The sequence below is a fragment of the Mizuhopecten yessoensis genome, unplaced genomic scaffold (assembly GCF_002113885.1).
Source record: "Mizuhopecten yessoensis strain PY_sf001 unplaced genomic scaffold, ASM211388v2 scaffold4631, whole genome shotgun sequence".
NCBI classification, from domain to species: domain Eukaryota; kingdom Metazoa; phylum Mollusca; class Bivalvia; order Pectinida; family Pectinidae; genus Mizuhopecten; species Mizuhopecten yessoensis.
The window spans coordinates 1,886,036-1,896,803 of NW_018405643.1; the positions used below are offsets into that span (position 1 = coordinate 1,886,036).

Here is a 10,768-nt window from a genome sequence, read left to right on the forward strand (position 1 = left end):
ACCATGCAGAACATGTGGGGTAACACGTTTTCTTACTGCTATGTTTCCATTATGTTCCCGGCGGCCACGGCAATCATGTTTTAGGCCACCGTGGACAAAACCATCCTCGATATCCAGGGGTTACGTTCACTTTCGCTCTCTGCACCCCTGGAATATGTCATAGCAAAATTAAAGGTTCGGTGTGCGCCACCTTGTTTATGAGACAAGAAGACTAGTTGGATCCTTTGATGTACATCAATAGAATCTCGCGGTCACGTAACGGTAAACATGGACAGGCTTTGAACGCAACAAATTGTGACAGTACGTAATAGGCCGTAACAAAACTTGGTGGCAGGTGCAGGTGACCTGCTCGACTACGTGGGTTTTCTCCAGGTACTCCGGTTTCTTCCCACACTAAGACCCCTCCCCCGCGCGCTAACATCCGGGTCAACAAGAGTGATTAATATTAGTTGTAATAAATTGATTCATAATTGTTGTAAAATAAATAAAGTTTATATATATATAACTTCGAGGCGGTCCGTAGTGGGACGGGAAGCATGTGTATTCCTCGGCATCTCACGGTCCTTTCAAGTTTTGTCACGTTCTGTCGCGTGTAGTGCGCGTTTTGTCACGGTTGCTTCACGGTTGCTGCGCGTTTTGTCCCGCTTTGTCACGTTTTGTCAAGGTTCTCAAGGCAAGCTTGGTGTATGGTAGCTGTTTCGTCGCGTTCAATCACGGCGCGTCCCGGTGTGTAACGGTTTACGGGCCCGTCTCGCTACGGCGTGTTGCGTTCTACTATGTCTGACACGGCGCGCGCGGTCTGGAAAGGAGTATATTTAAGCCGGGCCCAGCAGGAGAACTTCATTCGAGTCTCAGGATACAATGCTTGCTATTGCTTGGGATGCCTTCTTTTTATACCGTGGGCATAAACGTGCTCCAAAGTAGTCCGAGTTTCTGGTACACCAGATATCCATCTGGCAAAATGTCTAAGTCTGGTGTCAGGGCCAAAGGAAACTCGGGCTAACGGCGCACTACGTTTCGGGCATACGGGTGCCGTGGCCACCGGGAATATAATGTAAACCAAGCATTAAAACTAGAAAGTTGTCTAAACACTTGTTTCCGTTGTGACTTTTTTTTTCTCCACGAATAGACAGAGATTTTGCTATTTTTTTAGCATGTATGATCAAGTTATTCTGGGCAAGAAAGGGATTCAAGAATGTTAATTTTACATCTCACTGCCCGCCCGTGACATTACAATGGTTCAACAATGATTTGACGTCACCAAAAAAAGCAAATTCCGATGCCGCATTTCGGAAGATGTCGACGTAAGGAAATTTATTTTTTTAACAGTATATTAACTGTACATTCCAGGTAGATGGGATTACTTTTTTCTTAAAAATAATTTCAATTGGGTATATTTGTTCTCTCTGATCGATTTGATATTTTCAAAAAAATATTCATCCCCTACCCTGAGGGGGTTACACAAAAATGCCCAATCCTCGAGTGATTATTTGGTTTTCTAACTTTGACAGAACCTCTGATGGGACAATAAAAAAATCACCCCCTCGGGTTAGAGATTTCTCCGTCTCTCCCTCAAGGCAGAGGAAGATTAATTTTCACCTATTCTTTTACTTTCAGTTACAATTCCACCGACTGTAGTCTGACATGCATATAAACTTAAGTACAGATGGTCATTGAATATCGCCGTTCACTTGTTATGGCATGACAAAAAGCGTGTGCTATTCTGCATGAGACTATTTCCCACTAGGGTCGACAATATTGTATTTCCTGGCTAAAAAATCGGCCTTGAAAAGACTTAAAATGTAAACTCCTGGTCAGCGAAAAAACGAGAGGATTTCCCAATTAGGATGCATATGTAATCAATAAACTTACGTTACGTTAATAATGGCACACCACAGAAAATATTTGTAACTCATTGGATTAGCTGGAAAACCATACAACTAACACATGTGTTTCATGCAACCGCAATATCTATTTTAGGTGGGAGAAAAATATCAATCCACACTTTTGAAAGTAAAAAATAACATGCTTATTCTTAAGAGTTTTAATCTCACAATTTATTATCAAATTCATATTACGACGACTTTTGACAATAAAATTTAAAAGACATTTCGATGAAATTCTCTCTGCCAGTATCTATGTCATTTATGAAAGTTAAGATGAGACTGACGTGAGGAGTTTTTATTATCTTAAGCCTCTAAAGAAGTTGCGTATACAAACTTTCTTAGAATAACTCATTTACCATTGTTCGTCACATTACGTAGTAGGATTAGTATAATTGCCTACCTGGTGGACACTGACCACAGGTAATTCGTACCTACAATGCGTGACACCTATCATTTAAATCTTATATATATACCAGGATTGTAAGTATAAACTATAATGTTCATGTCTTGTAAATCAGGTTTATAACTGTGCACGGTAAAGATATTTCAGAATATTCCGTCGTCATGTCAAAAGTTATCTCATTAAATTTCATAGTTAACCTTAAAAAAATCTTACGTCATTATTTCAACTATACACAACATTAGGAAAATTCGCATACTATATGGAAGGAATATCAAAACGTCAACAATTTCATAACGTGATATATTGAGCTCGTGTACATCAACACCTTTCGGAGGTAAGGGTGATTAGATGTTAACCAAATTGAGTGAACAACACAATACTGTGTTCTGGCGGAAAAACAGGAATGACAAACTTACCTGTTTAAGAGCCATAAAGCAAAACAGCTACTGGTTCGTATCTCCACTGTACTTGACTTCTTCCTGTGAACATCAAAAGAAATCGATCCGATATTGGATGTATCCCCCCACCAACATCCATTACTTTGATAGAATAATGTGAAATAGGAACACTTGGAAACTTTTGGTAACCTGTGCGAACAGATAAGTAACTCGTGCGCACGGATTAGTAATCCGTGCGCACGGTTTGGTAATTCGTGCGCACAGTTTGGAAATCCGTGCGCACGGTTTAATAATCCGTGTGCACGGTTTGGCAATCCGTTCGCACGGTTTGTTAATTCGTGCGCACGGTTTAATAATCCTTGTGCACGGTTTGGTAATCCGTGCGCCCGGTTTAGTAAATGTTTTACCATGTCCCTTCGGGGGCTCCGTAATACTACCTCTATCTCAAGAAGGCACCGAAACGCACGACTGCACTTTCAAGACTTTTCATTCATAAACACAGTTATAACGACCACATAATTATTGAAGTTTAAAGACAATAACACATATACTTCATAATGTATACTGTTGCTTTATGTACACAGTGCACGGCCGGCTTTTCATCATGCACGACTACACCTCGGACTTGGCTTTCCATGTATTTCAGTGTTCGGGATAAACCGACTTCAAAAATTATCTACGATGCTCACATTATTATTTGAAAGTGTATCTTGGGACATCGATCCTGTCTTTAAATGTATAACGAATCTATGCAATTAAACAAAAGTAGATTAGCGAAGAGTCAACAAAACCCTTATTCTAACTCAAAATTAAAAGAAGTAGGGCAAATTATGAACAAAAGAAGAGTTAAATCGAGACCGTGGATTTTTTTTTTCATTAAAATACAATAAGTCAAGGTGTTCAGGAAGGGGAAGCGTCCTCCGTTTCTTCGACAACAGTAGCCATGATGAAAAACATCGATCTTCACATCGAAAGAAGAAATGGCACATTTCTCAATGAGATCATGATGGCGACCTTAAAATTTAAACATTTTCTTCATCAACCCACATCTGTTGAATCTCCTGAAAGCGGAGATGCTACTATCAATAATTGAAAGTTCATGATCGGAAATTCGAAATCGTTCGGTATATCGTACAGCTTTATAGTAAGCCTTCCCTGTTGATCATTTTGCAGGTACAGATAAGTGGCTGAAGTAAAAGAGTATGTAGTGTCATTGATTCCAAGTTCAGGGGGGGGGGGGGGGGGGGGGGGTAAATACGTCTAAATGGCACATATTTCTTGTTTTTGTAAAAGACAACACAAAGTCCATATAATATGGATTCTACATCAGCAAAATTGACGAAAGGTTTCCATAATGGCCGTTTGATCCCATTCTTCTAAAGTTAGAAAGCTGCAACGTGAATTTAAAGGGTACATAATTCTGAACTTTAATAGTCAGTCCCTACTGTCCAATAAGAAATACGAGATGAAAAGAAGCAAGTGCTCAAGCAATTCGCGACATGAAGGGTGACATAAAATCGAAATAGTATTAATGCCGCAAAGCCGAACATTCTGAAAGCTACAATATGCTGTTCATTCTACGGTTTTCAATGTCAAGGGTCTGCATGATGATTTTCTGGGTCTGCGTGCGGAAAGGTTCAAAATCAAGTCTATTGTCGCTGATAGCTAATTTCCACACGGAATGTGTCTAATTTTAAAAAGACAAGCAATGATCGATCGTTGCTAGGTTTCATTACTAAAAGGACGTGTGTCTGTCAGAGACAATACTTACACGCCCATGGGCACAAGTTACATAATCAATTAAAAGTTTCCAGCTGACGTAAAGTTAGAAATGTGTGTTATAGGACCATAACAATATTTGCTAAAATATTCATTATTTATATTTACATTTTGATAGAGTTATTACGCTTTTTTAGTGATTTCGAACAGTTTTGAACTGCAAATCAAGTGTTGACAACAATGAAATTGATGACGTCACAATAGGGATTGATGACGTTACAATAGCAAATATTGTTATAGTAGCATAACAAAATTTGCCTTGGCAATGAATGGCAATGGTAGGATGCAGGGCAAATATAAATATAGTATGTTATTATACATTTTAATCATGCTCCCTAAAATGTACAAGTATTTGCTAAAAGTTTACGTTCCATCAACGACATTGCTAAAAGGTTAGCATAGTTGTAAGTCCATTTATATTAATTTTGGTAAGATGAAATACGGTAACGGTTTTCGAATGATTGGATTTCAATTTTGATCGTCACACGAAACTTAAACTTATCCTGAAAACAGGTTAATTGAACCCAGAATTTATCGACGCCAGTGCATAATTGTACAAGTAACATATTGCAACAGCTAAGGAATTTGCGGGTAAAATACCTCCTTAGTTTACAAGCTAGCTTGGTATATTCTTGGGACCCTCTCACTAGTTCAACAACGTTGGGCGTGTACGTGGTCAGTAGCTGGAAGGGTGACTTCCCGCACGTTGCAATATCAAGTACATTTAAAAAATATTTCAGAAAGGTCGCTTTATAACGCTATTGTAGATATGAATAAATTTTTGCATGTTCAATATAGAGAGGATTAACCATAGTTTAATTGTGAAATTAAATTTCAACGAAAGCAACTTATATTTTTGTAACAGCATTAAGAGTTTGTCATATGTTTGTGTTTTGAGGATGACGAAATGGAGTACACCATAAACAATTTTGTGAAATAATAAAAATCAGAACAAATAAGAAGTCCCAATTATCAATCAATCAAATGTTTGAATACGTCAAAAAAATGTAGCAAGTGATATGCTTGAGTGAATAACTTCACGAGTTAGTTACAAAGTATGAAAGAAATATAAGAAACATATCCTTATACGTTTAATGTATATAAAGTGCTAGGATGTTTTCGCAAACGCTCAATTGGGTACCGTCCCTGTGTAAGTAATGATGTTGTGTTTGCCTTGCAAACTTTACTTTCGAGAACATTATCTGAAAACAAGTTTTTATTGGTGTGTCGTAGATTTTTTCAAGACCTTGCCATCTGAAGTAAATTTAATCTCCATAGATATGGGGTAAATCAAGTGTTGCTACCATGTAATCTAAATGTCATACCAAAATAACGTTAGGTTATTAGATATGACAATACTTGTGCCCCATTACATCCTTGATATCTAGGGGTTACGCTAACTTTCGCTCTCTACACCCCTGGACTATGTCAGACTCAGTGTGCGCAACCTTGTTGATGAGACAAGAAGACTAGTTCGATCCTGTGATATATATCAAAAGAATCTCGCGGTCATGTAACGGTAAAAATTGACAGGCTTTGAAATCGGGCGTCTCTCCTTTGTAATCTTCAAAGGACAGGTATCAGCCTGGCGATTGGTCAGGTATTTTTCCATCTCAGATCAATCAAAAGGCTATCTAAGTGCCTTTAATCTTGCTATGACATATTCAATGGCTGTAGAGAGCGAGTGTGAGCGTAACCCGTGGATATCCAGGATGGAGATTACGCACACTTTCGCTCTCAGCACCCCTGGAATATTTCATAGCAAAATTAAAGGTTCATCGTACAATTTTACACCACCTTGTGGAATAGACAAGATGACTGTGTCGATCCTTTCATGTACATGAAAATAATATTGTGGTCGCGTAACGGTAAAACTTACTGGCTTTTAAGTCGGGCGTCGCTCCTGTATGATCTTCAAAGGACATGAATCAGCCTAGAGATTGGTCAGGGTTTTTTACCAATCAAATAGCTAGCCACGTGCCTTCAGTTTTGCTATGACATATTTTAGGGGTGCAGGGAGCGTAAGTGAGCAGAACCCCTGGATATCGAGGATGGCCCAATTAGAGATAGAAGATGGACGTATTTTCTATATATATATTTGAAGGTGTAGTTTGTTTACCTTTCACAGAAACACTGTCAGACAGGTAAGAATTACGAACGTGTACTAGTTAACTAGTTAGACAAATTCGAATAAACATACCTAATGTCAAATAAATAAAAAAAAATCGTTATAAAAATAGCTTCGACTGGTGTTCTACTTACGACCTCGACGTTGACCATCCGCCCATGCACTCTTTCGGTTGTTGTCCATCCACACTTCTATTGAGAAATTCCAGTTGATGATAAAAAATAAACAAGACGTTTACATTATATTAACTGGGACATACATGTTTATCAGTAGTAACTTCCTTAAATTTTCAGATTATATTAACATGCTCTTCTGTTATATCATCAATTGGATGAACGTTTTGGACGAGGAAAAACAATAAATAAAATAATAAAAAACACGAAAAGAATTATGTATATAACATTTTGTGCTGTTACATATATTATTGGACATCAACGCTTTTTCATTGACCAGTTTTACATCATAGCACGTTTTGTTATAACAAAATTTAATATTAAAAAAGATGGTATGCAGTAAAGGATAACTCAAGTAGTTCATAGCATGGTAATAGTGTGTTTTAGGTTACTAGTGAATGACGGATGACTAGCGCTTTTTCTATCATTTCTATAAACTTGAATATGGTTTGTTTGATGAAATATGAACTCTGTTATGTGTAAAACGCAATACTTTACCTTTGATGAAATTTGTCCTGATTTCCCATGGCATTAGAAGGGACATCCTGAGATTTTCACAAGCATATTTTGCATCTGTCCAATTTAGATCGAACTTTGAAACTAAGATTAGTGTTTTTTGATTGATTTTGAGAAATGCTCTGTATTCTCCAATTGTAGATGTATTAAATTCTGCAAAAACATGAATAGTATAGTTTGATTAAAGATGGAGTATCGATATGGATTTGGTAATCTTAAATATATTGCGATTGGGACACACACATATTGCCATTACATGCATGATAAAGGGGTCTCGGAATGCAAAAAAATCTATAGACTTTTTCTGTAACACTTACAGGTGGATTTTCACCAACATTTCTTAAAATGATGTTTTGATGATGAGGATCATAGTTTATAGTCATGACGGGGCTGACCCCAGTGATTTAGTGCAAAACCTTAAACAATCACTTACAATAACGTTTTCAACTTCTCCTAAGGACCTCTCAGTCAAATATTAATGAAACTTAACGGTTACAAATAGTCTGATGTTGGGGTGAGAATTCATACTAGATACGGACTGCCACAAACATTAAGCTCCCTCTAGTGGGCTGGAGGGTTTACAGAGTGCAAACCTACAAAAGTCGTCTTTTTTAAAAACTTACAGGTGGATTTTCACCAACTTTTAATAGAATGATAACGGACTGATTCTCATGGGGTTCATAGTCGGTAATTTATCGAAAAACTTGAATTAGTCATATGACTTCTTTCCAGAAACTATCTGTCAGAATTTTAGAAACTCATCAGGAATAGCCAATTCAGTCAGAAAGAAATGTTTGGTTATATAACCTTTTATACTTTGTCACATCACAATAACAAAAAAACAACTGTATTTTAATTCAGGCGAGAAAAGGCCTCTTGATTCTATTAATAGAGAGATCATAAGCTTACCTTCCGGAGATAAATCTCTTAAGTTTTGTCCATGTATGTTGAGAAATTGTATGCCACCGATAACTAGGCTGAGGGCTACCCATATCGTGATCATCTTGCTGTTATCTGTAACCAAACATGATATAATGGGAGTTTAATGAAAACACACACTTGTTTACTTCGGTCAGACTTATGTACAACTATACATTACTTATTTGTTTTGATGTCTTCTCTCTAATTTGTCATAGCTTGTTTACATTGTGTTCATAGTCGTATTGCCATGTGAATGTTGATATAAAATTTAGGTTTTGTCCTTGTGTATTGACATGAAATAGAGGATTTTCCTTTAATGTTAACATAAAATAACGGTCTTTTCTCCTTTGTTGACATTAAGTTGACATTTTACTCTTGTGTAATTGGCTTTTGGTTTAGGTTTTGACATAGCATTTAAGTTTTAACTTTGTGTGTCGTAAAAAGGTGATAGTTTGGTTCTGGTGTGTTGACATAAAATTAAGGCTATTATCCTTGCATGTTGTCATAAAGTTGAGGTTTTGGATTTCGTCTGTTGACATCATGAAGAAGGTTTTGTCAATGTGTAGAGACACAAACTGATTTCGTTTCCTTGCTTCTTGACAGAAAATTAAAGTAAGAAGATAACAACTGTGTAGACTATGACATTAAACATGACTAGTACGATAACAACTATGTAGGCTGTGACATTAAACATGACTAGTAAGATAACAACTGTGTAGACTGTGACATTAAACATGACTAGTAAGATAACAACTGTGTAGACTGTGACATTAAACATGACTAGTAAGATAACAACTGTGTAGATTGTGAAATTAAACATGACTATTAGTACGATAACAACTATGTAGACTGTGCCATTAAACATGACTAGTAAGATAACAACTGTGTAGACTGTGAAATTAAACATGACTATTAGTACGATAACAACTATGTAGACTCTGACATTTAACATGACTATTAGTACGATAACAACTATGTGGACTGTGACATTAAACATGACTAGTACATATGTAATATAACAACTGTGTAGACTGTGACATTAAACTTGAGTAGTAGTAAGATAACAACTGTGTAGACTGTGACATTAAACATGGCTAGTAAGATAACAACTGTGTAGACTGTGACATTAAACTTGAGTAGTAGTAAGATAACAACTGTGTAGACTGTGACATTAAACATGGCTAGTACGATAACAACTATGTAGGCTGTGACATTAAACATGGCTTGTAGGATAACAACAACGTAGGTTGTGTCAATAAACATGACTAGTAAGAAAATAACCGTGTAGACAGTGACATTAAATATGGCTAGTAAGAAAACAACTGTGTAGGCTGTGACATTAAACATGAGTAGCTATATAACAACTGTGTAGGCTGTGACATTAAACATGACTAGTAAGATAACAACTATGTAGACTGTGACATAAAACATGACTAGTACATATGTAAGATAACAACTGTGTAGACTGTGACATTAAACATGACTAGCAAGATTAATAACTGTGTAGACTGTGCCATTAAACATGACTAGTAAGATAACAACTGTGTAGACTGTGACATTAAACATGACTATTAGTACGAAAACAACTATGTAGACTGTGACATAAAACATGACTAGTACATATGTAAGATAACAACTGTGTAGACTGTGACATTAAACTTGACTAGTAGTAAGATAACAACTGTGTAGACTGTGACATTAAACATGACTATTAGTACGAAAACAACTATGTAGACTGTGACATTAAACATGACTAGTAAGATAACGACTGTGTAGACTATGACATTAAACATGGCTTGTAGGATAACAACAATGTAGGCTGTGTCAATAAACATGACCAGTAAGAAAATAACCGTGTAGACAGTGACATTAAATATGGCTAGTAAGAAAACAACTGTGTAGGCTGTGACATTAAACATGAGTAGTTAGATAACAACTGTGTAGACGGTGACATTAAACATGACTAGTAAGATAACAACTGTGTAGACTGTGACATTAAACTTGACTAGTAGTAAGATAACAACTGAGGAGACTGTGACATTTAACATGACTAGTAAGATAACAACTATGTAGACTGTGACATTAAACATGAATAATAAGATTAATAACTGTGAAGACGGTGACATTAAACATGGTAGTATGATAACAACTATGTAGGCAGTGACAATAAAAATAACTAGTAAGATAACAACAATGTTGGCTGTGACATTAAACATGACTAGTAAGATAACAACTGTGCAGACTGTGATATTAAACATGACTAATAGTAAGATAACAACTATGAAGACTGTGACATTAAATAAGACTAGTCAGATAACAACTATTTAGACTGTGACATTTAACATGATTAATAAGATAACAACTGTGTAGACTGTGACATTAAACATGGCTAGTACGATAACAACTATGTAGGCATTGACAATAAAAATAACTAGTAAGATAACAACAATGTTGCCTGTGACATTAAACATGACTAGTAAGATAACAACTGTGTAGACTGTGATATTAAACATGACTTATAGTCAGATAACAACTATGTAGACTGTGACATTAAACATGACTAG

The 10,768-nt window shown here is 36.4% G+C and overlaps 1 long non-coding RNA gene across 1 annotated transcript in view; it reads right to left on the bottom strand.

Annotated features, from left to right (window-relative positions):
• Positions 1–6,751: 6,751 nt before the first annotated feature.
• The window catches only part of LOC110449547, a 19,239-nt gene continuing 15,222 nt past the window's right edge, over positions 6,752–10,768 (bottom strand). Inside the window, exons 2-4 of the long non-coding RNA XR_002462858.1 lie at positions 8,193–8,297; positions 7,266–7,436; positions 6,752–6,785 (exon numbers count right to left, since the gene is read on the bottom strand). This is a non-coding gene — a long non-coding RNA (uncharacterized LOC110449547). The remainder of the gene's footprint in view (positions 6,786–7,265; positions 7,437–8,192; positions 8,298–10,768) is intronic.